This window comes from Fopius arisanus, unplaced genomic scaffold (assembly GCF_000806365.1).
Source record: "Fopius arisanus strain USDA-PBARC FA_bdor unplaced genomic scaffold, ASM80636v1 scaffold00008, whole genome shotgun sequence".
NCBI classification, from domain to species: Eukaryota; Metazoa; Arthropoda; class Insecta; order Hymenoptera; family Braconidae; genus Fopius; species Fopius arisanus.
The window spans coordinates 824,642-848,357 of NW_011887747.1; the positions used below are offsets into that span (position 1 = coordinate 824,642).

The window sequence follows — 23,716 nt, forward strand, 5'->3', positions numbered from 1 at the left end:
TCTCTCTCTCTCTCTCTCTCTCTCTCGGGAGACATGACGAAAATTTTATAGCTTCATTGAATTCAGTGCAGCATGTGTACACAGAGAAGCGCGCGCAGAGTATAAATCGACTCCCACGGATACCGTATACGTATCCTCTGCTGGCTCCTCCTCAACGGAAGGAGAACTAACGCCCGTACAAAGTAATTTACAGCTAACGGCCGTACCACAGTCGTATCATTTTCACCAAAGGTTGGAAAGGGGAATGCCACCGGATAAACAGTGATTTATTCTGATTTTGTGACCATCCTTGGAATTACATTTCGATAATGCGAGCGCAAGCCGGAGGGGAAGATGACGATGACTCGTTGAATTTTTATCGCCTGCCAAATTCCATTACCCAGAATTGACGTTGAAAATTTTGGAGATCTACTTTTAGTTATGTTTTATCTATTTACGGCAATCGGGTGCCGACAGATCTTGTGGGTGGATCAAATATTTGGGGGAGAGAGGGGAGGGCGAGGGATGGGGTTCCCCTGACCCCTTGATTTAGCGGATATCAGATTTACTTTTCGAATCGTCTTCAATATCAATCGCTCTTATAGACCCGTGTCATATTTCGTGTAATGTTCCACTGTATACCTCTTTTTTCATTATGAACGTTCTGGTGAGTATTCAATTTGTCATTTTTTTTGCAAATTTAAAATGTAAATCTCAATTCCGAATTAATACCTAACAAAGGAACAAATCTTTATGCAATTTGGCGTTGCCAATTTATCTAATTAATCAGAAAAATAGAAATACATTGAGGAGTGTCAAAATATTATTCCTCTTCAATTGGCATATGTGGACGAATACCACTTTAACAATAACATCGTATCAAAGAATCTCAGTGAATGACTAAAAAGTCCCCGTGAGAATTTCTCGGCCGCATGTTGAACCTGCGTAACACACTAAACCCCTGAATTTATTGATCTGCACATAATGCATTTCTTGAAACGTGAATATTCCTTGAAATGAACACGTAGATAGTGTTCGGAGAATCGGATGGTGTGAAGGTTTACAAAGTGACTTTGTTAAGTATAGACTCCTGCAGGAGGATTGAGCGTCGAGGCGCGTCTGTACTTTAGCGGGTACGATCCTAATAAGCGACGCGAGTACAATTGCACGCGAGATAGTACCCCGAGGAAAGTACTTGTGCATATTCACCGGTGCGGAGTAAAGAAAAATGGGGATTAAAGTGGTGGAGGTATCAGTGTAGGAGATAAAGAAGATGAGAATGTGTAAGGAGATTGTAGTTGTGTAAAATCCCTCGATTCTTTGACTCGATTCTTCACGGGGAGAGGGACAGCATGGTGGCGATAGTTGAGGACAGTTGCACGAGGGGAATCGAGAGGGACTTGGGATTGGCCAGGAGTCCAGGATCACGTTTTACCTCGAGGGGGCAAAAACTAGTTCGGCAACAGGCCGACCTGCAATCGGCATACCGGCGACACGTCGCAAGCTCGTCTTTTAAATCACCGACGGACACCTCAAGGCTATCGGTAACTCGTCGCACGTCACTTATTCGTTGAAACATGACGTTTCACCGGGAATATACAACCCCCGAGTGGTTTGTCTTTATTTTTACCACCTACCAGTGCGTGGGAGACGACCTGCCGTGGGATTTTATAAGTTTACTAGAGTTCGAGCATTTGATGGAAAATTATTTTTTCTTTTTTTCACTTTTTTCAGACCTCGCAGAAGCTGTTCCATGTATAATGATTTAATTCTTTAAATTTACGATGATATTTCGAAGAAATTATGGAATTTAATTATTCTATAATTAATAAAGATGTTGAATATTTATTGGGAAATTTAAAAGCGGTGTATATATATATATATATATTTTTTTTAACTTGTAGACTCTTGGAACGTTTAGCAATATCGAACATTATTATGGGAATGAGAAGAACCGCCAAATTAATGCTGACATATTCCGACAATCCCACTAAATATCTCAAAATTCCCATAAACGCTGCAATTCAATAAGACTTAATCCCCAAAATAAACCAAATTTAAGGATGATCCGATTTGAATAATGAATCACTCAGACCTGAACTCTCTGCTGAAAGTTTCCAAACAAAACTCCTCTGTAATAACCCACAAATCGCGACATCAAATGCAAAACACTGATTAATCCCACGTCACATCGAATGGATTTCTCATCCAAATACGACTATATTCGAAAACTTCAGTAACCAATTGAATGCCCCCGTTGTGATTGCGTGCACCGAGGATGAGGGGGATGATTGAGGGTATTTTTGCACTTCATAAAGTGCACAAATTGAAAGTTAACCGACACGCGACGCAAAACGATCGTTCGATCATTACCCCAGGATCAAAGAATAATGAAATATGTACTGAATCCAATGACACGTGTATTCAAAGCCCTCGAGGTCTTTCTCGCCTTTTTTTTTGCTCCCCAGCACTCAACCAACATCCGTCCATCGGTGTGAGTATTATGTCTCCTCATCACTGTCCAAATATGCGCGAGGTGTGGCGTATGTTCGTACGCATCGCCCACACCGAATTCGTACCGGGACGTCTGTACGTGTCCAAGAGATTAAGTCACCGAAATGTGTATAGGCGATCCAAAATGCCTGGAGCTGAGAAAAAAAAATCTCCCGAGATATGCATGCTCTTTAGGAGGTGAAGACAAAGTGCTGGGTATAAGTGGAGGATAGAATTTGAGTGTCAGAGAGAAAAGCCCCAAAAAACGTTCCATTGGCGCCTTCCATGGACATCTACCCATCTACGTGGAAAAATCCTCCCAACAATCTCTAAAAAGAAAAAAAAAATCAAACTGCACAATATCAATAAGTAACGACTCAGTATTGCGTTATTGGAGGTGTGAGGGAGGCGAATGGCTCAGAGGGAACTTTTGGCGGGGGGTTTGCACGTCAATCGTTGGAGGCCAGTGGCTATCTACCAACCTGGACACATCTTATCTAGAAATCTCATCGCGGTCTACAAACCAGCACGCACTAGAGTCCTCAGTGCCACCACCGGCGACGATTCCACCCCCCCTTTCCTCCCTTTCCACTTAATTCCCCTATCCCTCCCCGCTGATTCACACTAGGGCCCACCCCCATATACCCCCACCCACCCTCTCTCCAGCCCCCCGGCGCAGAAGAGGCATAATTCATCGACGGATAAAACCCGTTATCAATTAAAATATCTCTTGCCACCCGCGAGAGACCAACGAAACGAATCGAGTGAAATAAAATTAACAAACTGGACGGAGGAGTTAAAAAAGATGGATGAAAAAAAAAAAAAATCAACTACTTTGTAGTGTCGAGAGTGACAGAGGCCGGGTGGCGTTCTTATTTATTTACGAAACTGTAGCTCACCTTGGTCTTTTGTCTCTTTTAATCCCTAATCCGCAATCAGGACCCATTGTCCGTTGGGACCACTGTTGGGTCTCCCGGCAATAGCCGTCACATGTATGCGCGCGCATGTTTCATGGAATATACTCACGGGAGTCGCGGGGTGAGTAGAGGGGGGCTTAATCTGAGGATTAAAATCGTTAGGGGCATAGAGAATGGACTGAACGAGGAGACGAGACAAAAAATTGAAGGAATTCCGACGAATTACTGACCCAGGTGAGGAGGATGAAAATGACAGGGTGGAGTAATGTGCAGCGAATGGAAAAAGTACTTGTCCCCGGTTACGGAGAATTATGGGGGGTTAAGAATAATTTCGAAGTCCCTCAGATATTGTAAAATGAAGAGGAAAGGGGTTTGATACCCTGATTTTATTTGGTAGACAAATTTTTAAATAATTTGGTATTTCGCGAGGGCGAAGACGAGAAAAAAAACGAAATGAGGAGAAAAAATATTCAAATCAAGTTGATTCGTTAGTCAGTCGGATTAATTTGCTCGAAACGGTATCTGTCTTCTCTTCGTGCACAAGGGGGCATTCATTAGGCGTACGCCTGTCTCGTGAGCTTGTGAGATCGTGGAACGCGCATTTCACGTTGTTATACAACGGTTTAGAACCCCCCTAAGTCGCAGATTGTCGTGAGCTACTGTTGTAGCTATTATGGTGACCTCCTCCATACACTTAATCATTATCTACCAGCGTCTAGCAACAGCAAATTCGATTGGCAACGAGGAAAATCGATCAATTGTTATTTATGAAGGGATATGTTTGCATTCTGTTCTCTGATTTAACGAGAATTTCAGTTATCCGATTTTTAAAATCAAATCGACAATTCGAGAGAGCATGCGTCAAACCGGAGCGCCAAGAGTGGAAATTTCTGTCACACGCCGTTGAAATACACCATAGATCTGTCCGACAAGTCTCAAGTACACTATCAAAGATAAAAGATACCTCCGATTGCCTGTCACTGCTTTATATCGTAGAAAAACGGTTGAGGTTCATTCTTTTTTTTCACCTTATTTTCATTAAACTTTTCGATTTATTATTCAATTACCCTCGGGCATTTGTTTGACCCGAGATCCATGGAGAATTTGTATATCCGTGTGTCTCGTCTGTCAGAAAATGGACGTCGCAGATTTATCGTGAATTACCGGATCGAATAAGAACACGACCCTGTGGAGCGTAGAAAATCCGAGTGCACTATTGTCGCTTGAGCTATTGGAGAGGTACGTAAAATATTGTTTCTATGCGGTACACGCGCACGTTCAGACGGGTAACGACATGCCGATTAATGCCGGCATGACTCGCAGCCGGGCTATTAATAGTCAATTCATGTCAAACTTGAATTCAAACAATTTTTTTTCTCTCTCTCCCTCTCTCCCTCTCTCCTGTAATTCTACTTTTTCTTGTTGTCTTTAATTAAATTCTTTCTGTGAGGCATGACAAGACAGGTACCGTCCGGGCCTCGGTCATTAAGTTCGGACGAATCATAACCTGTCACGATTGATGCCGGTGGTTTATCGGCTAATGCTTGTCCCAATTCTATTGCTCACGAGTAATCATAAATTTTGGGTGTTTTCATCGATAACGGGTATAACTCAACGAGGCCTCAATATATTTTCAAACAATCCCGGAATTTCGGTTAACAACGTGGGAATTGACGGCGGGATAATTCGATCAGCCGGGAATGTCGGAGACGGAGTGAGCGATGTCGTGGACATGTTCGTGTTTTATCAGAACTCAGCTTGGGTCACTGGGAGCATCTGTTTATACTTGATTTGAGCACGTTTGGTCATGCTAATGAGCACTGCCCAACAACAAAATGTCCGGCTGCAGTTATTTTCTCTCTTTTATGATTTAGAAAATGTTGGGAACAGAATTTGAGGGACTTTGTTTTCAAAGTGTCCATATTTTTTAAGAATGGAAATTTTCAAATGGAAATTATTCAATTTAATTTAGAAAAGTCTCAAGTGAGGTACTCTACGCATGTATCAAACTGAAGTTCGGTCGTTTCAAGTCCAACTCATGTTCGATCTACTTGAGGAGACACAATACTTCTGACAAGTAAATTTCTTCCCAACTTTTCGCTCTGAAGTCCGCGAATTAATATTCATATAGAAAATGTATCCAGAATTGAATAAATAACGACAACGGAATTTTTGTCTGGTGAAAAATATATACATGAAGGAACTATTTCACCCTTCTTAACAAAACTTCCAAAAACCTTAGAACCTCATAACAGAGGGGAAAAAAATCATGAGCTATATCAACGCGAAGCTGTCAATTCGTTAGTTGTTTATGCATTTAACCATCAAGAATTAATTTGTGATCTTTATGCGACTGGTGCCTGTGTCCAATGGGTTATGTACGGTAAACGAGGCACGTTTAACCTCGGAGAAATTGAGGTTTATTATTCGATTATATGCTTTCCACGAAATTCAAACGTATGGTCTATACACAAATGGTCAAGTAAAAATGTCCACAGAAGAGTAAGAAGGAGGGGAGCTGGGGAGATACGCACACATCGGTCGTATATCGTGTGTCATTGACTCTAAAAGTTGAAAGAGTGTGTGGTACGGTGGAAGTAAACCAGTTTCGAACGACAAAGTCGATCTTTACGATCGGGAGTTACCTCGTGGGAAGAGGGCGGGGAATATATGGTGGTCTTTTTTTAAAAAAAAAAAACCATCGGCAAAAGAGGGAGATAGCAGATGGGATTGAATTGCATGTGATATAGAAAGGGGAGAGAGATACTCTGGTTTATAGCGATTCACGCGCGCGCTCTTCCCCACCTTATAAGTTTGCGCCTTTCTACGTTGGGGGGTTTATATCTTTGAGCGATATAGAAACGAAAGGAATGTTGGAATAATCAGCTGGTATGATATATAATTAAGTCCACTAATGATCACTCTTGGATAAGGCCATGTAGAGTCGACGCCAGGGTTCTCCCAGAATGAGGGTTAATTATCAAATAAAATCACTATCAGAATGGGTTAAATTGGTGTTTTACGGGAGAAATATAAATCAGGTGAAAAAAACAGTTGCTCCGGTGTCAAACACACGGCAATGATATTCAGGACAGTGATGGATAAGGCACTGCGCGTTTTCTTCTTTTGCAGGTTTATCTTAGCGATTTTATGATGTGCGATTAAAAACGGGTAGGTAAAATAGGAAAATAACTGTTCAACGGTTTTCCGAGTTTTTCGAGTTTTCCTTTTTTTTTTTTTTGGTTTCTGGCTTTTGGGGGCTCGGGGTTGGAGACAGTGCGGGTTTCGCGTACTTGTCAACCAATGGTCACCGTAAAGCACGCGCTTGTGTGAGCCGTGATAATAGATTAGGATAATAAACGACATTGTGTCAACATAAAGCCAGCCATACAAACTGAACTCGCGCGAATGCCACTCAATACTTCACACCCGAAAGAATGAGTGGTGTAGTGGGGAGAAATAATGAGGGAACCGTTGACAGTCTCCGGTATAGCTCTCAATCAATTTGAAACGTCATTCTATCGTTTTAGAGCTCAAAAGATGGGGCAAAGAAAGAGAGCTACTGCGTAGTTTCTCATTTATTCTTAAGCGTTAACCATTTTTGTTTGCCTTCTTGCGGTCTCCGCGAATCACGAAAAAATGTCGTAAAACGCTATTGCAAAATAAACAGGAAGAGACAAACTGAAAATAGGACAGGGACAAAATATTTGAGAGTTGATTCAAACAATTTTTAACCTTCGATAATCAATTCAGAGCCGTTCACCTGTCATTATCACTGAAAATCACACATTGGAATAATGAGAAAAAAACATCAAACCATTCGTTCGCACACTTTATCTAGTGAAATTGAACAAAAAGATAATGAATGAATACTCATTGACACTTTTGACATCCCTAGAATCAGTTTCTTTAAGAGCTGTTATTAGCAATAAAATCTATTGGAATATTACGATCGAATGCGGAAAAAAGGGTTGCTCTCTGTGGAGAAAAAATGACGATCCACCGGTCGTGGCATTTTCAAAGCAATTAAAAACGCAATTCGATGACAATGTGACAAATCGCATCCCCAGTCACTTGTCGTGAACAATAAACCCGTGTTATGATAATAAAGTGCATTGGATGTTGACATAAAACGGCTGCCGGTAGCGAGTGAACTTGGATTTACCACTTATAATTCATAGACATATAAGCCACACGCTCTGAGAACATTTTCAATCGGCACACGTAACACACACGTCTCAAACTTTAAACCCTTTCTTCTTTTTTCACCATTGGAATGCATAATTTTATATTTATCATTCATTCCTCCACCCTCCAACCCTCCGCGTTGGTAAATGGTAAATGGTAAAACACATTTCTTCGAGTTGTCGACACGCGCCTTGGTCCTTCGATTTGAATAGTCCAGGGGATGAATATTGTATTCACGATTTGGGGTACGTTCTAGAGGACTCGTGTGGCGTACATTTTCAAGTAATGCGGCCAACAAAGTCACCAAAGGCGAAAATATAACGTGATACTTGAGGGAGTGATGAAAAAGCGATTGGTGTACACATTGCGTGTCACGGGAGACTTCAACGCGAGCATCCGACGGATGAACCTCTTTCTGAGCGCGTGTGGTATACAGGAATATCCACTAAACAAAATGTTATACCCCAGCGCGTGTCTGAGAGTCTCTTGCAATTCAACTTCCCACAAGCTGTCACACAAACAATCATTTGCCATTGGAGTAAATAAAACACGTGAAATGATCGGGGTGAAATTTTTATTAAACAACCTTCACGAGAACACGTGATTAGATGTATTTTTTTCGAAAACTGCGTTAACCGTATCGACACTATTCAATGTATTTTCGCAATTAGAGCGCACGGTGTTGCGACATCATCGCGAGTTTTTTTTTTAGAACGAGGCAAAACTAAGTTTGTTGTTCTAATTAGCTTTCGGAAGGAGTGGAGGTATTGCGAAAATTTGTTGAGAAGACCGGCTGAGTTTTGTGAGTTTGCAGAGTTTCACGTGAAGGGGATTTTAATTGGCCAACGGGGACACCGGGTTAGTGTACTTGAATACCAGAATGGTGGAATTGAAAAGGTAAGCTCTTCACGATTTACTGTCGTACATGGACATATCGCGAATTATTGGGAAATAGAGATTCCACTGGAAATAGCGATCACGGTGGTGTGATGATTCAGTGTGTTTATATTTCGAGCTGGCTTTTCATTTTCTAAGATTTATCTTTTCGAGTTTTCCGAACAACCAGTGGGAATGTGTTTGTAAACAACTATTGACTGTTGATGGTTAATCACGGATATGCGATATCACGTGCCACACGAGCCGCAGTCGATGTGAAAGAGAGGCCTACCGGTTTTTCCTTATCTCGTTGAGATCAAAATCTGACGTGCCGCACGCGTTTCATGACTTCCGCGAGGGCACGGGTACACATATCCATTTTTTTTTTCATCTCGGGAGGGATTTACAGTGCAAGGGGTCAGCAAGAACGCAAGAGCAAACATATTGCACATACTTCATTCCACGAAACCGTCACTTTGGCTTTAAGGGATTTTTACGATTTTCCGTGGGTTTATTTATCTCGGTGCATTCGGGAGAATAACTTATCACTATCACGCACAATTTTTTGGGGTCAAACACTTCACATACCTGGGTTCATATCCCGTAAGCTTCCAGTTTCCTCGTAGTCAGCGATCGCACTTTTCCTATTGATTTATTCACTATTATTTATCGATGTTTCTCCTCTTTATTATTTTGATAATCACACCTCCTTGAGTTTTTTAACACTCAATGGTAGATTGTGCACGTTTTCAAATGGAGTAGAAGGAACACAAGAGGCAACAGTCCCTTACTTGCTCCAATTATCCGAGTGAGGATACAGTATTTTCGTTTAATCCTCAATCGATTTGCTCCATGACACAATTACACGTCTCACATGAATCTCAAATACACTACGACGATAAAATCATTGAGACCTCGAATATAATATATATATTTTTTTGAAAATAGGAACCAGAATGAAGGCAGGGGGTGGTTGATTTGTTTTGAAATTTGAACAAATGGGATTAATTCATCAGGCAATTCACTTGAGATCAATCAAACAAGATCGGAGAACCCCAATTATTAATCATTAAGAAAAGAAATTTAATTTGCGATCACGTATAACAGCAGTGATCACAACAATAATTCAATCACGTTCGCAAAGTCACACACTTGGTTTTGTCGAACGTAAAATTCCTCTTAAATTGAAAAACAATATTAATGACACTTTCAAAAGTGGATTTTACAATAAATCATCACCACGCACTTTTTCAAGATTAAAATGATGATCCTTGATATCAGCAGTCGACGTAGTCCTCAGTGATTGGAATGTTCGTGGATAAAAATTCTTCAACTAAATAAAATCAAAAGAAAAGCTAAAAACTTGTCTCCGTTCTCTTGAGATTCGCGATGGCACTGTTTATCGTTGTTATCAGAATACAGGCGTTGTCAGGATAAAACAGCGCGAATTCTCGTTACTCCGTTAATTAATAAAGGCTTCAATTCAACATTTAATTACATATACAATTATTTAAACGTTTGTTTATTATTATTATTATTATTTTTTCGAAAAAACAGTTGTGAAGAATACTGGTGGCCTGTGGACGCGCGCGTTGTTACTCTCGTGGATTTGAAATCGCGAGGCCACACGACAAACGGTCGTGAGTATGTACGGAATATATTTTAATGAAGAAAGGCCGGACAGCGAAGTGCCCACGTCGGGTCGCGCTGCCGAACTGTCGACTCCCCGCCCCTCCGCGCCTAGCCTTCCACCCCTCTTTTCTCACCAGATTGCCCCCACTCCGTGCGCCATGCGCCGTAACACCGGAGCATAAGTGAGCAAGTGGTGGGGATAAGGGTGGGCGGAGTCGAAGAGACCTGATGGGCGGGACTTGAACGAACCATGCAAGAACGCCGACTCGGTACACAGGCCGCATCGGCTCTTCGTGAATTCTCCTCAACTCGCGAATAAACGGTCAAGAGAGGGTATCTTCCACAGCCTTACCTCCCCCGCCAACGAGTTTTCCTTGTACTTTTCGTTTTCATCCTATCCTCCCCTCATCCCCCATTTTTCATATTTTTTTTCTTCACCACCACTCCAACTCCCGATGAGCGCGGGAGATGACTAGGGGTCGCCGGTGTCGCGAGGTTTTCACTAGAGCCCATCGGTACCGGAACTTGCAGGATATCTAGCCGGTAATCTTTCCTTCTCGAGGACGAGATACTCCCACCAGGCATATCGCCACAACGAAATACCGAGGTGGACGATTCGAGAGCGAAGATCATGGATTTCCTGTTCTCAATCTTTTTCATTCTGTTCATTTTTTTCTTTTCCGGTGTGGATACGTGGACGCCTTAGATTGATTTTTTCCGGAAGCTTTCATATGAGATGTGAGAATTGAATGGGTTGCTGATTGTTCCGGGGATTTTCTTCTGGAAAATTGTTTTTTTTTTTCAGTTTTCAGATTCGATGGATCAATAAGGATGGAGGCAATGATTAAGTAGTTTTTTGGGATTTCGATAAAATAGGTTAGGGTTTCAGTGAGTATTCGTTGAGGCTAAAGAAAAATCATTATGACGGAAGATGATCCCCTCGAGCCGCCAGACACACACACGCGTTTCCCTGAAAACTTTATCTCGCTGTGAGGGTGAAGAGGGGTTGGAAAGAGGGTAGAACGGTCCTCCGACGCATTCCGTCTAGTCCCTTTTTTAATAAGCTCGGAGACCGTCACCATCGCGACTCTACCCCTAGAGTACTGATGCCAACGAAACTTCTCTTCCATTTTTCTTTTTTTCATTCACTTTTCCGTTGTACTCCGGGAAAAACGAGACTGTCCCGTTGGATCCATCCGTTGGCCTCTCCCCCCAGGGTTTGGCAACCTCTTGTCTCCGGTGCGCGTTACAAATTTCTCAATTGTTTTGAAATTTTTTCCACCCGCCGGATGGTCAAGCCGGAGGCTAGGTCAAGGCACTTTGTACCAAAACCAAAGGGAAAGAAGGGGAGGAGGGGCTGAATGGTGGGGAGGGATTCCAAGGTTTTCGTGAATGGACCTGGAACGGGGATATAAGCATCAGATGTCCTCTCTCTTCAATATTTTCACTGGAACGGGAGAAAGAGAGATAGTAATGGTCTGTCACGGGTTTTACTGCACTTTCGGAATTCCGGTGTATACGCGGATGGCCTTCGACCAGGTGTCCCATAGCTGGTGGAGGAGGGAAACTCGTAAAGTGAGTCTCGCCGGGTTTTTGGGTGCCTTCTTCCGTTTTTCTGATGGTTTGATGCCGACTCATGACCCGGTCGTTGTCACGAGGGAACGGGGAATAAAGAAGAATGAAAGAAAAAAAAAATTGAGAATGAGAAGAATAGTGGAAAAATGGAGGGATGAAAAGGTAGCGCAGTTCATTGTCCAGGGGACTTCTGCATTTTTCTTGGATTTTTTTGGAGACAAATGTGCGCAGGATGTCGAATCGTGAAATAGAATAACACGAGGGATCATCAATAATGAGAAATGACTCCGGTGATTTTTTGACGAGAGATGCTTTTCCACAGACTCAACTGCTTTAAACTTTTTAGTTTTATGCACCGGTTAACTATATGGTCATGAGTCGTGGAGCAAACTGACGGTTGAATTGCACGAGCTGTAAATCGACGCGCGAAAGATTCTGAAATGCAAATGATCTCACCGAGGGTTTCATAGGAGGTAAGTTTTGCAGCGTTTGCTTTTGTGGGATGGGAGACGTGTTATGGGATTCTAGTACATATTTTCTCTCACTTTTGTGTGTTACTCGGTGGTGAAGTGAGGAAGAAAGACGTATTCCAGGCTTGAGCATAACCCGAGATGGATATGAGTGGATGTGAAGTGCTAGGAGAGGAAAGGGAACTTGAAAATGTTATGGGTATGTTCTTCAAGTTCGTCTGTCCGTTTGGTTTTATGGGGTCTTCAAAATACTCCGTGATTCCTGGGTAGGCGCCCACCACGCATCTCTCAACCGGTGGTTTTCAACGACAGTTGCAGGTGATGGAGAAACGATGGAGTTGTCGAGTACTTCGACTCCTGTCGCCTCCGAGGAATCAAATTTTTTTTGCCAAATGTTTCTCCAAAGTTTTTTAAATTATTTGAAACTTTTGTATGACGCCTCAGGGACATTTCAGTCTCTTCGAAAGTCGAATAGAAAATCTATTATTGAGAAATGACTTTAAAAATTGCGAGTAAAACTCGAGAATTTTTTCAGCTTAAGTTGTCAGCATTTATTGAGTGGGTACATGATGACATAGTGAAATTAGTGATTACAATAATGACAATATTGAATTTATGCCACTAATTTAGAAATTGAGAATAGGAAATTCGACAACGAATTTGCTCGTTGAATTTCCTTGCAGGGAAGAAAACTTCTCTCCCAGTGATGGAGAGTGTTTTCAATTTAAGAAGTAATCCTCGGAGTCATTTTCTCTTGATGTCTGGATTTCCCCTCCCCAAAAAAGAAGAGTGAAAAATAGTCCCAGTTTTGTGGGTGCGAAATATGACAAAGGGATTAACCAGGGAAGATGCAGAAGCCGAGAGAATGAAAAAAGTAAATTTATCATGCAATGGAGACAGGGCCTGACGCGTGGAATTCCGGGTTGCAGGAGGTGAGGAAGGGATTGTAGCCATCACTGTCGGTCGTTTGAGGTTTGACGATGATGCTGAAGGGGAGAGCTATATAGGACGAAGCAGAAGGCCAGCCTCAAAACGTGTAACGTGTAAAAATAATCTTTTGGGCCTGAATGGAGTGCGGGTGCCCAGGTATGGTGCCCCACAACGGTGTGCCCCAACGGAACTTGATTGTGCTATTCCCCTCGAAAACACGCGGTTTCAATGGACTCGATAAAATTGACCCACGAAAACAACAATCTATAATTATGGTGTCCCCATTTTCACAGTTGACTGGTCAGGGTTTGAAGGCTGTACTCGACAGTTGCACATGCAGATGGACAGTATGTTACGAATGTGGAGTAGAACAGACCTCTAATGTTGTGATCCCGACCTGCCTCGTCAACTTCCAAGGAAAAATCCACGCGTGTATCTGCGTGCAATCGCGGTAACGCCTTTTTTTTATTTCACCCCTTAGGTTTCTTTTTACACCATCATTTTTACTACACCCAATTGCGTCAGGTCCGAGGGAATCGGCGCACGCTGTTAGATATTTAAGGGGTTTCTTTTTTTCTTCAAATTTATTCCCCGAATAGTACACGCGATGCATAGAATGCGTAATTGGCAGAAATGGAGGTAGTTTTAGGTGCATGAAAAAAATATCAATGTCAGGTGGACGAAGATAAAGTGAAGGCGATGGGTTTTTATCTTTTTTGTTTTTTCGTGGAGCGCAATATAATGCTGAGTTCAGGGGTGAACAGCTTGTCGTGGTGCTCGCAGTCATTCTAGCCGGACAAATTCCAAAACCTTCAGGAAAAATGTCCATTTAATGTGTGAAAAATTCGATGAAATTTACTTCACGTGAGAGTCACTTGATTGTCTTCTGAATTTATGAATTTGGAGACGAGATCTAGGCGTCGTATTTTATGGGAATAATTTGCAAACCAGTTGGGATGAATTTCAAGTTATAACTGATTCATTTGGATAGAGGAATTTTCCTTTGGTATAAACCGGACAGACCAGACAGCAAGGCGCCCAATGGGAATTCACTGAATTTCATTCTCACTCGCCCTTCATCAACCACAACTGTCCATTGTACCTTTATCCAGCCCCAACAAGTTTAGGCGAGCGTTAGTGACCGTTAAGAGGCGAAAAAAAAAAATCGACAAATGAAGTTTAATAATGAATTTTGGAATATTTATTTGAGTTAGAGGAGGTGGAGAACACCGGGGGTCGCCCGGGGCGACAAATTCCACGATTGTGGACAACAGGTATACGGAAAAACCGATGGCCATCTCTGGGGGATACTTTATAGCAGGTGGTACCTTCTGTGCATTGAAAAACTCAAATTATTGTTCTTTCGTTTCTCTCACACTGTCTTCAACGTTTTTGTGACTCGCGTTTTAGGGAGACTATTGTCCTTTCGGCAGAAAACCCCTGGGGGATTTTTATGTGCGGACCTTTTAAGGGTCTGGGAGGGTGTATAAGCCTTTGAGAAAAATTTTCCTCACCGATGAATATTCCTTCCGCTTCTTTTTTTTGAGTTTTTCTCCAGGTTTTCGGAGGGAGGGACTACCTGGACGGGATGCTGGTACTGTTTGAGAAAACGAGGCCCACCCTGGGGGGGCACCAGCCAGTGTTTATTGTCCTTCGGGGTTTTTACAGCAAACGAGGGACTGTTTAACCGTGAAACTTCTAGCATCGCGTTAAAAAATTGTTTTTTTTTTGCGGCGGGAAATTGTTAATTGGGGTGACCGAATTCTCAAGGAATTGGGGAAAATGCAAAATCCGGGCTGATTCGTGGGGCAGAGCGGCGGGGACGGGCAAACAAAAAAAAGGTTTTTAGAAATTTAATTCGGCCGTGGGACGGGCGCGAATGTTTAAAGTCTAGACACAATGTTGGACCCCCGAATTAGTCGGGACTACACGAGAAATTAGTGGGTCCCTCTCAACGGGTACCTACCGACGGTAATTAACGAAATTAGTCGTAATTAGAGTGGCTCCGAAGACCCCGAGAAGCTAAAAATCGGGCGTTCTGTGTCCCTATGCTCGGGAATATCAACATCTGTCTCATTCCACCGTTCGCTCTTTCCGGTTTCCGTCAGATTATCGGGAGCGGGATGGAGAGTGCGTCGGAAATTTCTCTCGTGTGGCTGTGCAACACTGAGGTCCTAATGACCAGCTGAAGAGAGAGAGAGAGTTGAAGAAAAAATTACAAAATTATGGGAACCCACGGTTTTGAAACGTTTTTTTTTGTAACTGTAATATTGTTAAAGTGATTTGAAAATACGAAGAAATCTGATCAAACGAAAAATTGTATTTATTATAAAACGCAATCAAAATTTCATCAAAGGAAGATTGATGAAAAAAAATATGTCCTATTGAATATCGGGGACTTTAGGAGTATGATTTCAAACTTTTGGTAATTAATTTGTTCATTGAATTAATTGACAAAAAGCTTTATTATAATAATTATCTGGAAATGATAGATGAATGATTTTCAAAGTTAGCAACTTATTTTAGCCCAGCATTTTTTCAAATATCTAAACAATAAGACATTTGTTATCAGGTATTCTTAGAAGCCTTGGCACGTGTTAAAAATAAGGAAAATGACTACAATTATCACACCAATAAACAACCAGTTCATTTCCTGCATATTTAAAAGAACGACAAGAAAACTAAAAATTGCATGAAATAGAGAAAAAAAAAAACGTTTCATGTCTTTGAAACACGCAGGCCACAGGATTCCCCTTAACTGACCACTTGCTCATAATTTTAATAATTTTTTATACTACTCCGAAAAATATTGAAACGTATAATTTTATTTCCACAAAGGAACAGATCCCAGTAAAGCTGGTATTCGGACAAGCACCGAAGAACAGTAGTCAAGTTTCTATTTGGACGTTGCCAAAACCTACTGGGGTGGTCAGTTGACATGTACAGTGTGGGGGGGAGGGGGGGCTAAAAGCAGTATTTGGGAAGCTTCTAAAGGGAGTGCAGGGGGAAGGGAATCAACAGTACACAGGGACAAGCACCTGCGTCCTGGTCTGGATATAACATGTTAGCGTGTCTATGGAGCGAAAGGACCAAAACTGACAGGACAATACAACCACCCGCCACCGGCTGACCATTGTCCATCCCGTGTGGTGGATGGTGTGCCCTGTGTCACGCCTTTATAGCATTATTATTCCGCAGGCGTGTAATCCTAATTCCATCGGAGCAGGTACCCAGTATCCCCTTTGCCTTTGTTTATTCAGTATTTATCTGCTGTTGAAAGCGACTGGCCATCGCCAATTAACGCGGATCAACGGCAGTTTTCATTTAAAGAGCAAAAGGGTTTTGTGTTTCGGGTTTGAGTTTAAATCCTTTGGTTTTTGGGAATTTTAAACAGTGGGAGGATAAGGAAAACCCTCTAACTCGGCTTTCGTTTACCTCTCGGATTTCGAGGGCTAATCCACACGAAAAAAGATATAAGTTATTATTTGGCAAATTGGCACACTTTATGGGCAAAATCGAGGAGTGTTCCCTGGATGAATCGAAATTAATGCATATTCTCATGAAATAGCCGGAATAATGGGATTGAAACATCTTCTGGATGAAATCCAACATATTTGCGAGAGAGTCCAGACCTCAGTGCTCTCGGCGATGACGGTATAGCTGGACAAAGGTGGGAGGTCATTGATCGTCCCGCCTCCATTCACTGGTTCTGGTAGGCAAGTCTGCAAGACCACCACATGGCGTTGATGCCAACACACGTGAGTGATCCAAAGATAGAGGTATATCAGTTTAGATGCGTGTAGACGCTCGTGTGTAACGACGCTACGGCATGTTGCAGTGACGCTCTTCACGTGAGGAGGAAATCGGGGACGCGTGTGTGGCCTTGACCCTGGCCTCAACGCACAATCCACATTTTCAGATCGTACAATATCAGAAAAAAAAATTCTGAACCAGCACTGAACGCCAGAAAATCGATATTGATATCACGCTGGTGATTAAAAAAAATGTTGGAAATCATGATTTTGGAAATGACAGTATCCCTCGAAATCGCTGGTATACAGATACCTCGGGTTGGACGAGCAAATCCCTGTTGGGGGAGATGTCAAAGCAATGGCTTGTCGATTGTAAAAAATTATTTATCACCTGGCACTCTTGGCATTACCTGGAATGCACAGTCAGGTACAATTTGCAATTGTTCGCACCTTTTTGCTTCTTTTGCTTAGAAATTTTACGATTTTCAGGAGAGACAATGGATCGAGAACAACGCGAGGGCGTGAAGGACCAGTCTAGGGCTGGTACTACGGTATTGTTCATCTTGGTAACAGGTACTCGGTCATAAAACTCTATTGCCTCCTGGGTACTTCCCCAGGAAAATTTAAAGACGGGGGGTGGTGGGCTATGAACAGGTGAACAAGAGTGGACAATTCGAGTGAAGGGATCTCCTGGGTTTCCTCAAACTACGGGGTACTAATAATTGCGAACAAAACACCTGACTGTTGGGGACAAATGAACCGCTCGAGTACACCAACCGGAGGTGGAGAACGTCTTCGAATGGATGGTACTTCCATTAAGAAAAATGTTTCCTTGGTCATTGGTGAAGGGGAAGGGGGGAGGGGGGGGGGGTCGCTTTTTTAAAAAAACAAATTCTGAACAGAATGGGAGACACGAAAAAAAATGGCTTCATAACTTTTAGGATGGAATTAAAATTTCAAACGTAATGCATTTTAAGTAATTTTTTAAATCTATTCTATAAGAATGATCTAAACGATTTCCAAGACTAAAAAAACGTATCGGAGTTGATGTTCCGGAATATTTGACCTACCACATCAATACTAATTTTGAAGAAGTCCGATAAAAAATTCAAAAAGAGCTTGAAAGGATTCCTAGCAGTTTCGCGAGTCAATATATCCCGTCCCGGTAGTTCGCGTGCCAGGAAAGGCGCGAAGGACGTTACGTAGATACAAGCGCGATATGCCAGCGGTACAGGCCGATTCGGTCGATAACGTAATTACTAAATGCTAATATAACGGAGCGCTTGGTATTTGTTCTCTGCACACTGCGAGTTGATGCATACGAGTGCCCTAAACTGTCTGCATTACCGCATTGCCGCAGATAGAGGCCTCGAGGCGCACACAATTATCCCTCATTTTTTTCCATTTAATATTCCCACAGCCTACAACATTAACCCAAGTACTCAGGTAACTCAAGTATATCCCAATTCTCGCTGATGTCGCCAACAACGACATCCAGTTGACATTTCCCTTCCCAAATTGATATTCCTCGCAAAAAGGACCACAAAATTTTTATGTTCACGTCTTTACCATTCGCTTTACGAATTTTTAAACGGATGTTTTAACGTTCCAGGTGACATCCCTCGGGCGGTCATTTCTCGACGCCTTCAAAGGGTAGTTTAAAAAAGAATTTTTCTTCTTTCAATTTTGCTTATAATCGGATGCTGATGGCAGTTCAGGAAAAATTACAAAAAATGGTGACAGGGGTGTGGATTCCAGGGCAGTCGATGATTCCACGATGACGTAATTTTTCAAATGCAATAAGTTTAATCAATTTGTCTTCAACAAATTGCAAGTGAAAAGTATTTCGGATGAAAAACTGTACCCCGGGGTTATCTTTGGTGCGTATCATACGGGCGGTTGCATGCCTCGCCATTGAGTGTCATTAAGTGCGATTTCCACTATCCGTCATGCATTTATGCAGCCCCTTTTTTTTTGCATTTCGTGTGCAAAGAGAGAGAGGGAAGGGTAAAAAACGCATCTCTCTTTTCTTTTCCCCTTTGTATATCCAAAGTCGATTTAATATCTATCCCAGGTTTATGCACAGGGCGTATTAAAGTTCCCGTGTTCTATGTGAAGTCGCGGTGTATCACGCATATTCCAGTCTTTTTCTTTCACTGTATTTCCCTCGGTTATTTTTCAACTCGCCACCAACCGCCGAGTATGAAACCTGTCATTTAATAAAACGTTCAACTACTCGATGACTGTCTCGCATATTCGATGAACCGTCATCGGTGTCATTACGATTCCCCGGTGGTGACCAATCCGATGTTTGATGGGATTTTTCGTCTAGTTGGCCGGTTGTTTCTTACATTTTTCATAAGACACTATAGAAAAAATTGGAGTCGTTTCGGGTGAATGATGGGCTTAGGCGTACCGATCATTTCCTGGCGCCATTGATGAACGAAAAAGCCAGTTGTGCCACACCCGCGAGAACTAACGAGAGATACAGGAAGGGCCGACCCTGTAATTTTTTAATTACGCCAGCCACCTCTGTTGTGGTCGCCCCGAGGAACACAGTTACTTAACGCCAGTGACTTGCAATGTTCGGGGCAAATATCTTTAGTCCTAATTTTTAATAACACCTTGGGAATGTCTGTCGACAGATGAGGTGGAGATAGTCAGGCGGATAAATTATCAAGTAGCGAGGAAAAAAAAAAGAATTGATGAAGGACTCGGTGAAATTTCCGGCGGAAGCCCTGGAAATTTTAACTTATCACATTTTAAGAGATTTCAAAAACTTTTAGAAACATCTTTTCTCAAATTGATTATTTCATTTTAGTTCATTTTAACTTACAATTCACCAAATTTCACGGATGAAGAAAGTCCAATAAGTTTGGAATATAGGAGCTATTGCAATAATTCCCCAGTGACGTCGCAGGAAAAGCCATTCGCTGGTTTAAGGACACTCCATACAAACCAATGATCCAACGGCTCTTTATTTTATTAAAATTGATCTAGATATTTATTGCATGGTCCATCATTCGGTTGTGCCATTCACTTCGCTATTTCGTTTATCGAAATGGGCCCTGTGCGAGGCGCACAGGGTGAAAGGGGGTTGAACTGAGGGTAGGCAAGGATCGAGACGGTAAATTCAAAGTGACGCGACAGCCTGGCCGGTGATCCCAGTGACTTTATATGCTCGAACGCTTCAATCTTATGAATAAATATCTCAACATCTCTGTTGGTCCGAAGGCATATCGTTGGACGCGACACAACAGATCGATAAAAATTCGTCTGATACCTGGCCCCCCATAAATATTCCAATAAAGCAACGCGCACTACGTCTTTTGCCGAGGGGCTCTTTCCCTATACCTTGACACTTTTCTCCAACGAATCTGCGTGGCCTTGCGTTCTTTTTTTTTTTTTATTTTTCTTATATATTCCCATTTTTCTATCACATGTTTTTTATCTCACGTATGTACCAGATGCACGACGTATTCTCTCATGAATTTTCTCTTTTCTCCTGGTTTTGTACTTTTTGTCGGAGAACAGGGGTTGGGGGAAAGAGTAAGAAACTTTGGCGGGAGTCTCTCAGCTGGGGTTATTAGCCAAGGCGTCGGGACGCCTCTCACTGGTTGGAGAAAAATCCGCAAGATGGGGACGCGGGTGGAGTACATCGACATTGCGGTTGCGAAATATATACATGTGCACACTCCCCTTTCAACCCCTCCAAATGTCACATTTATGAATTTGGATATAGACATCGCTACATCACTGACATTCTACTTGTATTTTTCTCTCTTCGTAGCGAGAAAAAAAATATTCGTGCCCACTGAAATAGACATTTGCATGCATTAATGTAAAAAAAGTTTGTCAGCCAATTATCCTCGTTGTTTATTCTGAATGTTCTCAAATGCTAGATAGATCGGGAGGAGAAAAATTGCCGAATAGAGAACACAGCGCGATGATATTGTCGTCAATTTGACGGTGATAAATGAAATAACAAGTTTTTTTCAGAGTCGAAGGTGGAATCGATGGGGAAGACACGAAAACTATTTTGAGTCTCATTTGAAACTCCAATCCTCATTATGATAATGATTTTTACCGTATTTCTGTACTTTGTAATAATATAACACTTAAAAAAGTCGAATGTCTTCGTCAATCTTTCTCAGTCTAAAATTGAAGAAATACATATAAACAATAAATACGCAAAAACAATTCCGAATTGTCTTCTTTTCCATCGATTGAATACGTTATGCATTTGGTACTATATATTTCGTTCCATCTCGACGTAAATGAAAAGCGCGTGCCATATCCCAACGAAATAACGTTGACGAAAAGGAAGAAAAGAGTATAGCCCTGGATGACTGAGGATGAGAGGGTGGATGTGATGGGGAAATGGAGGCGAACAGTGGAGTCGAAGGATAGAAAAAGCCCGGATCTACAAAGAGAGTTCGGCAGAGAGGGTTGTCACCTCCTACGGAGTCCCCTCTGTTACACCTCCGTGGAGAAGACGAGAAAACGAAGAAAATAAAGTAAAAATATAGTGAGGGAAGGGAAAACCAGCCCCGGACTACATACACAAGTATTCCCACCAGTTTTCCATATCCCGACCCCACGTTCCACACATGCCCAATCTACGTACACGTCGTCAGGAGGAGAAGAGTGAGCCGCGAGAGGGTGGCCAGGGGGTGGCCAGAGGGTGAGAGGAGTTTGAGAACAAGGCACAAGAAGAAAAGGGGATGGCTCTGCGCAAGAAGAACGTGGCAGCTCCGAGCATAGCTAACTAGCTGAATCTGAATCAATACTCACTTCCGCCCCAGCCACCCACTTTCTCTGTCTTTCTCTCCTACCCCCTACCCCAACCTCCCGCAACTTCTCATCTCTCCTTGGGAGGCCGTACGAGTCCTTTTAAACCCTCAGTACCTCAATTCACGCTTTTCAAACGACCGTAGACGTTTGATCAGAAGCGTTGAAAAAAAAAAGGAGGGATTTTACCGAGTCTTTGCACCTTAATTTCCGGCATTTTCAAAGTTCATTCTATTTATGATGGGGAGTAAAAAAAATTGGGGGGATAGTTTTTAAGAGAGTTTCACCCACACTGGGAAAAGTTTCGGGGGAATATTTTAAAAGCTGGCACTAACCCCCACAAACCCCCTTCTAGCTCCTGCTTCACTACCCCCCCGGGGAGGGGGGATTGAAGTGAACGACGCATCAAGAAGAATATAAAATGGGGGATGAAAGTGACTGGTTTCGACACATTTTTTTCTCTTCCTCTCCCTCATCATCTCACTCTCGCTCTGTTCTTCTTTCTCAACCGATCGATCTCACCGCGTCTGGAGGAGAGTGAACTTGGGAGAGAAAAATTGAGAGGAATGGGAAGAATGTAAAATGAAGAGGGATAGATTGTGTGCGTCGTCTTGGGTTTGTCGTTCTGGAAGATTGTCTCGGCGGTGTTTTTCATTACGCTGTGGCTAGGTGCGTGGTGCGCGGACGTCGAGGCGTCTCGAGAGGTCTCTATCACGGCTGGTTTGATTTTCAAGCTGGAGACTCATTCCAGGGGGATCCAACTCACCCTGGCACACCCCTGTTTCTTCAATGTCCTCGCCTCTATAGACGAGCGCTTTACGATCCCGGGTGAGGCCCTCCGGACATTCGGGTTTATCTTTTAAGCAAATAGCAACGATTTCACCGTGGGCACCGGTGAGACCTACGAAAAATTCTGAACATTCTTCTAACACATTCAATATTTATTCATTTCTCTCCGCCTTTATGAAGTTATGAAACTCAATAGAAGAATAAACTCCAACATTTTTGAAAAATTAAAAAAATTCATGTTTTTGATGGTGTGTGAAAAATGATGAAAAAATGATTATGAGCTCTCAACAGAATTTCTCTCCCCGTGGAACAATTGAGTGTAAGAAAAAAAGGTATAATAAAAGTTGTTGAATACCGATAAAAAAAAAATTGAGTCATTACACTTGGGTATGAATTATCTTCATTTGCGCATGCAGATACAACAATTTGAAGGGGTCATGCTCTCTATAGAGCACATGCATACACATAGTGTGGGCTAATTGTGTTGCGTGGGTGAGAATATGGTTTATAGTTCGGCGGAAAAGCTGGCCCACAGCCAGGCAAACGAGCTCACGTGACGTCACGCTACGGAAATAGCAACACGGGTTAATTAGACGAGTCTCAGGGGCTTATATATGCATCTCTACGGTATCGCTCGAATGCTGAGGGAACTCATGCGTCCAGTCATTTGTGCAATCGTTACGAGATTGAACGCATACACACACTCTCACTTATAACCATTATACGGAAAAAGAATGGGCCATTTTAAAATCACTCTCCACAGTCCAAGTTACATATACAACGTTATGAATAACACTTTGAGCTGTTGTTTTGACAGGTGATTGAACGCCGGAGTGATGTTCAAACAGTTTCATTTTTTTTCCTTCGACAATGCATTCACGTGGTACATCGACAATCACTTCCGTTCGTTCCAAATAAATCAACAATGTCGGCTTCATTAGAAAATTCACTAGATCGTTTCAACGGCACAGCATTTCACTGTGAAATTCATGTCATTCCTGACAATTACTCACTTTCATTCAATTGCTATTCTCATTGTTATTCTTCGAATTACATAATTACTCAAATATTTATCGAGTCGAAGAATTTCAAGCTAAATGAGTTCGAGTATTTGTAATTTACGATTGACACAGAAATTTGTAGAGTTTTTGGGAGACGTGGAGAAATTTTGAGAAACAATGTAAAAACCTGACAATTACATGTGCTACTTTAAAACAGTAGAATCAGAGAGTTGGCATAAGTTGAAGGCGAGTTTATATCGCTGCTCGGCTTTCCCATGTATCACCGCCCACGGCTCTATTACATCCCCCTGACTCCCCCCCCC

General features: G+C 42.2%; 1 protein-coding gene across 6 annotated transcripts in view; it reads right to left on the minus strand.

The window, feature by feature from the left end:
* Positions 1 to 23,716, minus strand: part of LOC105273925 (Zn finger homeodomain 2) — a 142,231-nt gene that overhangs the window by 28,354 nt on the left and 90,161 nt on the right. Inside the window, exon 1 of one of the 6 annotated variants that reach the window (XM_011316659.1) lies at positions 9,042 to 9,098. The exons of the other annotated variants lie outside the window; for them this stretch is intronic. The gene's annotated coding sequence lies outside the window, so the exon portion shown is untranslated. Of the gene's footprint in view, positions 1 to 9,041; positions 9,099 to 23,716 lie in introns of those variants that run through there. 6 annotated transcript variants of the gene reach the window in all.